Source organism: Tupaia chinensis, unplaced genomic scaffold (assembly GCF_000334495.1).
Source record: "Tupaia chinensis unplaced genomic scaffold, TupChi_1.0 Scaffold144276_1, whole genome shotgun sequence".
NCBI classification, from domain to species: Eukaryota; Metazoa; Chordata; class Mammalia; order Scandentia; family Tupaiidae; genus Tupaia; species Tupaia belangeri.
Genome location: NW_006204133.1, coordinates 6,720,122 through 6,727,590, shown reverse-complemented (window position 1 = coordinate 6,727,590; position 7,469 = coordinate 6,720,122).

Below are 7,469 nucleotides of genomic sequence, written 5' to 3'. Positions count from 1 at the left end.
ATTCCTGCTTCCCTGCCTTTTGCTCACTCTATTCGAGCCGTAGTGGCCCCTCTGCAATTCCTTGAACCAGTTAGAAGCCAGACATAGCCTTATTTCAGGGCTTCATGTTTTTTGTTCAATCTTAAACACCTTTACCCTGACAGTCATGTGACTATCTTTCAGGTCTTTATTAAAATGTCACTTTCTCAAACAAACTTCCCATAACTAACCAATAAAATAGCTGCTCCTCTCATCACTTCCTAACTCCCTGAACCGGCTTTATTTTTTCCTCCTTTTGACATCAATTATGTGCTTTAATTAAGCATAACTACCTCTTCTAGATTTCAAGCTCTAGGAAGGCAGAATTTTCTGTTTAGTTTACTGAAGAGAAATCAAAGTCAGACTTGCGGTACTGAAATAATAATGAAAAGAAAGAAATGAAGAATGAAGTTTTAGTGATTAATCTGTATCTGTCTGATTCATATGAATAGATGAAGACTAATCCCAAAAAGGAAGCACATCATAAAAAGGAGACTATTCCTAAGAAGGATTTTTTTGTTTGTTTGTTTGTGCAAAAGGGCATATGCATTTGCCAGAGAGAGACAGGGAGACAGAGTGAGATAGGAGAAAGCACCTCCCAAGGGGAAGGGTCACACTACAATCCCTTCTCCTCTCTCTCTCCCTCCTTTTGGGATTTTGAGAACGTGAGCACACACTGCTGGCATGTTTCTCAAGCTACCTTTGTCTGGTATTCGACTGCCTTGTCTCACTCTCCCATTACAATATCCCTGCTATATACAGTTGTCTTCCAGAAGAGTTACTGAAAAAGTGATACATACAAGTAAAGGGAGAGAGGCCACAAGTTCCAACCATCAGCTCATAAAGTTTTTGGTAATAGGGAGCATAAACTCCACTCAGGGTTGGATAAGGAAGGGTCTCCGGCAGATCCACAAGTGTAGGTGAGTCTCCAAGGAATGCAGTTTCAGGAAAGCAGTTCTGGTACACAGGGATAATTATCAGCTGATGCGGCACAGCAGTCATCTTGTAGTTACCAGGAATGGTGTTGTGGGGGTCTGCAGTGTGAGTTGTCCTTGGGTATCTGGCTTCCTTAAGAATGGCAGAGTAGTTCTTGTTTTCCCCTTAGATAATGCAGGGCTGGTAACTATCATCTTCTCAAGTTGCAAGTTCTTCATCCTTGTTTTCGGCCTCGGGCCATCCAGCGCCGGAGAGGCCAGGGAGGCCCGGCCCCCGGAGGGGGGCCTGCCATTCAGCACGGGGCTGCGCGGGGACTAAACTCCAATCTTTACTATTCCTTTTCTTCTTTTATTTTTGGGAGTTTGTTTTTGTTGTTGTTATTTTCCAGTTCCTTAAGATGCAATGTAAAGTTATTCATTTGCCACCTTTCTATGTTTTTCTTGTGAGCATTAATGGCTATGAACTTTCCTCTTACGATTGCTTTCACTGTGTCCCAAAGGTTATTATTCACTGGTTTCAGTGAATCTTTTGGTTTGAGTTTTAATTGCTTCAGTACTTTGAAAGTCATTAAGGATTAGGTTGTTTAGTTTCCATGTTTGTGTATATTTTTGAGGGTTCTTTCTGTGGTTAATTTTAAATTTAATTCTGTTATTGTCAGAGAAGATGCAGGGTTTAGTTTCTATACTTTTAAATTTAGAGAAGCTTGTTTTGTGTCCTATTGTGTGGTCAGTCTTTGAAAATGTTCCATATGGAGATGAAGAAAACTTATATTTTGTAGTTATTGGGTGGAATGCTCTGTTAAGTCCACTTGATATAAATTAGTTCCTGTGTCTCTTTGTTTATTTTTTTGTCTAAAGGACCTGTCCACTGGGAACAATGGGGCAATGAAATCCCCAATTATTAGTGTGCTGCAGTGTACATCTCTCTTTAGATCTATCAGTCTTTTACACATTTGAGTGCCCTGGCATTGGGTGCATAAATATTTACGCTTGTTTTATCTTCTTGCTGAATTAATTCTTTTAAAACTATGTAGTGTCTATCTTTGCCTTTGTTTACCCTTTTTGTATCCTAAAATTTATTTTGTCTGATATTAATATTGTGACTCTTGCCTTTTTTCATTTCTGTTTCAATGACGCTTTCTCCAGCCTTCACTTTCAGTCTATGTATATCTTTGTCATTGGGGTGTGTTTCTTGTAAGAAACACAAAGAAGGTGCCAGTTTTTTCATTTGTTGAGCCAATCTGCATCTTTTAGTTGTACAATTTAATCCACTAACACTGAAGGACATTATCAATACGTGTGGCTTTAGCCTTGTCACTTATTCTTTTTTTTTTTTTTCTCCAGTTGTTTTGTGTTGTCTTGCTTCTATTTATCTCCTTTTAGTTTTCCAGGTATAGTGTTCCCTTAACTGTTTCCTGAAGGGCTGGACTACGTTCTGTGAATTCTTTCAACTTCTGTTTATCGGGGACTGATTTTATTTCTCCTTCCCATTTAAAGAATAGCCTTTCTGGACATAGTATTCTTGGCTGAAATAGTTTTTCTTTGAAAGTTTTAAATATATCTTCCTGTGGTTTTTCCTGGCCTACATTCTTTAAGTTGAGTGGTCTGATATTAATCTAGCAAGGAGTCTATCTTTTATTCATTTATTCATTTACTTTTATTTTATAATTTGTTATTTACATTCAATTATTGTATATTGCTATAGCACACAATATTTCTTTCAAGATATGCATGAAATATGTAACAATCAAATCAGCGACATTACTATAAACAATTTTTCACAGAAAACTTTACAATCTTGTATCTGATAAGTTTTTTTTCCCAAGTCTCTGCCAGTCACCCTGTACTTCTACTCCCCTCTCCCCTACATTTTATGGTATCTATACTTGTCCTCTCTACTATTATATCTCTGTGTCTTTCGATTTCTGCTGTTGATTGTAGATATTGATATACAATGAGTGGGGATATACAGTGTTGGTCTTTCATGGTCTACCTTATTATTAGCATTGGATCTTCTATATTCATCCACGTTAGGTCAAATGATAATCTCATTTTTCCTTATGACTGAGAAGTATTCAATAGCGTATATGTGCCTAATTTTTATAACATAATTTGCACAAGCAAAAGACTAAAACCACTTGAGACTAGTTGAATAAACCCCAGTAGAGCCACACAACGATGTATAATGTATCTGTACTAAAGGATAAGAAATGGTTCCATATGCAATTACAGAAAAAGAAGATGAAAAAATGGCATATAATATGTACCATTTATCTGTGATAAGTGTGGAGGTATAAATGTGCATGCATATCTATTTATATTATAATATGGAAGAATAAAATAGCACTATTTAAAAAATTTTACCTCTACCTGAAGGAGCAAACAAGTAGCAGGGAGGGGAACAGAAGCTGTACTGGTCTCTGTACATGCCTTACTTTGTAGATTTGATCTTAATAGAATATAAATATCTTTGTATTATTATAAAACTAAATAAAATTTTAATGATAAATTCTAAAATTTAAAATAAAATGCAGGGGACCAGCAGCTGGCATAATGGCTATATTGCTGAACTCCCATGTAGTCGACTGTGGTTCAAATGTCAGACCTGATGGCTTAAACCCATGTTGGGCACATTTGCATGTATGCCCAAGATCCCAAGAGGAGAATGGAGGAGAAGGGATTGCGGCATGGCCATCTCCCCAGGGAGTGATTTCTTGCTTTCTGTCTCTCTGTCTTTCTGGCAAGCACACACGCCCTATAGCAAAAACCTCTCCAAAATAATAATAATAAAATTTTTAAAAAACCAGAAATCTAAGTATATGTTGAGTTCATAAAAGTTTATCAAGAAGAATCATTCCAAATGACTTTAGAATACAAAAACTGACTTCATATTATTATTTTTTAAAGTTTATCTATTTATTCCTTGATTGAGTGACAGAGCCAGAGAGACAGGTACCCTTAACAGGGTCTTCATGCCACAATCTGACCCCATTTGAGCCAGACCCTGGATGAGAGCATATGTGCACACAGTATATTCAGGGAGGTCTTCGGATATGTTCCTGCCATAGCACAAATATGTAAGTTAATTACAGACCAAGTATCTCCAGCTAGTCTGTGAGTATTTCTCCTAATGCTCTAAAAGTCCTAAGATAATGGTAAGCAAAACTAATATTCCATACCTCTCAATATCTAATTAATTTCAAATGCCTTCCTATACTTATTTCAATTTTCAAATTCTAAAATAATTTTCCCAAGAGCTCAGCCATGGTGAAACAGATGGCGTGGTACTCATACATGACTTTGGAGCCATCTGGGAAGGCTCTGGGTTCAGATTCTGCACAGGAACATGTAGAACACACCTGTGATTCCAACTAGGAGGAAGGCTGGAGCAAACTGTGGTATGCAGAGACCCTGCTGGAAATGCCTCTCTCAGAAAACAAACAAACTTTGACAAAATATGTTCTCAAGGGAGAAAGCTGTGCAAAAAAATTCTTGACCTGTTTATCATAAACAAAATATTGAGAGAGATGTTTATATGATTCTGAAGCTATCATGTATATTGTGGGAGAAAGCAAATGAATAATTATGTTATTGTTATAAAAATTGAGAGATAAGTAAAACTGTTAAGTCTAAGTAATACCTGTAATCCTGAATTTAAACCAGACTTCAATAATAGTCATGATTCATTTTATAGATGGCTGTCCTAGTTCTCTCTACTTAAAGAGCCTAGATACATTGATGAGCCCACTACTAAGCAACCCTAAAATGCAGACTATGGTCTCCTACAACTACTCACTGAAAGGCCCCATAGATTCTTGGAGAAATGACTTTGTCTGAAACAAAGGAATGAACGAGTTAAGTCTGGAGCATCTTCTCATATCAGAAAACCAATAAACAACAATGTAAAGAAAATGATAACACTACAATGGTGTCAAAAGGGCTTGGGGGCCAACCTCAAAAGGGTCAAAGATGGTCAATCTGAGTATCGGGGAATTATTGTCACTTTTGTTAAATATCAGCCATTATTTTGTGGTTATGTAGATAAACATCTCTATTTTGGAGATGTATACTGAGTATTTGAGAATACGGCCATGATGCAAAAATATAATAGGAAAATAATCCATTACAAAAAATAAGAAATAGATTAAGTATAAATGTTTGCAATGCTTGAGTACGAATTATAGACTTAGGGGGTTTTGTTGTATGTTTCCATCTACCTCTTTGTACATTTCAAATGTTTCAGAACAAACATTTTAAAAAGTAAAGACAACACACCCACAATGGATCTTTTGTTTTCTCACTTAACATAAACTTGAAATGCCTCTTGGCTGTATTTTTTTCTGTTTCACTATTTGATTGTAATACTGTAACAATATTGAACATCTAGAGAAAATAAATCTATAGCTAGCTTACAGTTCACTGTAGAGAACAAGTATAACTTTAATATCACCTCTTGCTTTATTTATTTTTTTTAATTTGCCAGAGACCAAGAGGCACAGAGAGAGAAAGAATGAGAAAACACACACCATGGGAAATGGTCACCCTGCAATCCCTTCTCCTCCATCTCTCTCTCCTTTCAGGATTTTGGGCACACACACACAGAATTTATCTCACACCATAAGGTCTGAGACATGAACAGCACAGTTGGCCAGGTGGGATCCAGCTGCTGCTTTAATCACCAGGCTATAAGCTGGCCACATATCTTACTTTTTGATTAAAAAAAACAATCAGCTAATTACCAACATTATTCTGGTTAGCTTAGCTCAAGTGATTTTGATAATTTCAAAAATATCTAATCTGCTGAAGAATGAGAATGCTGGTGTATTGACTATTCTGTGCCTGGGGTTGTGTGTTTCTAAAGACATATTTTTAAACATGGCTGGATTCAAGAAAATCCCTTTAGGGACCAGCACTTAGCGTAATGGCTATGTCGCTGAACTCCCACGTAGTCAAACGTGGTTCGAGTCCTGGGCCCGATGGCTTAAACACACGCCGGGCGCGTGTGCGTGCGTGCCCAAGATCCCAAGAGGAGAATGGAGGAGAAGGAATTGTGGCGTGGCCATCTCCCCTGGGGGGTGATTTCTCATTTTCTATCTCTCTGTCTCTCTCTCTCTGTCTGGTGAGCACACACACATCCTATAGCAAAAGCCTCTCCAAAAAAAAAAAAAAAAAGAAAAAGAAAGAAAAAGAAAATCCCTTTAGAAAGTGTATGAGCAGGCATCAGACTCACAGTCAAGATTCTCTACTTGAACAGTGATAATTCTGTGGGTCTCAGAAAAAAAATACAAACAAGATACTAAAGTTGGCAAGAGGGAAACGTCAAGTTACTTAAAAAGGTCACCCCATCAGGCTAACATTGGATCTCTCTGCGGAAACAATGCAGGCAAGGAAAGAATGGGGAAGCATAGTCAAAGTGTTGAGCAAAAAACAATTTCAGCCAAGAATACTATACCCCGGCAAAATTATCTTTTATATGGGAAAAAAAGATAAAAACATTCTCAAATAAACAAAATTTGAAGGAATTTACCAACACCAGACCAGCTCTTCAAGAGGTTCTGAAGGGAGTACTATACCAGGAAAACTAAAAAAGCCAGAGACAGTTATACGAGAACAAAAAACAACTAAGAAAATGGCTCACTTAATGATAGGATCAGGTACGGAAATACTGATAATTACATTGAACGTCAATGGAAATCAAAAAAATGGAAATCAAAATCAATTACATTGAATGCAAATGGAAATCAAAAAAGGGCTGAAGTAGCGATATTGATCTCAGAAAAAATAGATTTCAAGACAAAGACTGTAAGAAGCTGTAAGAAGAGACAAAGAAGGGCATTATATAATAGTAGATGGGGTAATCCAGCAAGAAGATATAACCCTTATAAATATCTACGCACCCAACTCAGGTGCGCCTAAATATGTGAAGGAAAGACTGCTGGAGCTAAAAGAAGAGATACGAAGAAATACTAAAATTGTTGGACATCTCAACACCCCATTATCTCCTTTAGACAGATCTTCCAGACAGAAAATAAATAGAGAGATACAGGACTTAAATGATACTATAAGTCGAATGGGCTTGAGAGATACTTATAGAAGTTTCCACCCTACATCCACAACATATACATTTTTCTCACCCTGACATGGAACCTTTTCAAAGATTGATCATATGTTAGGAAACAAATCAAGCCTTTACAGATTCAAAGGCATAGAAACTGTATCCAGCATCTTCTCTGACCATGATGGAATTAAACTCAACATTAATTTCAAGAAACAACCCCGAAAATACACAAACACATGGAAACTGAACAACCTACTTCTGAAGGACTTCACTACTGAAGAAATTAAGGCTGAAATAAAAAAAATTCCTGAAAACAAATGATAATGAGTACATAAGTGTCCATAGTCTATGGGACACAGCAAAAGCAGTTATAAGAGGGAAATTCATAGCAATTAGTGTGCATAAGAAAAGGATGGAAAGATGGCAAATAGATAACTTATCATCATGCCTCAGGGAAT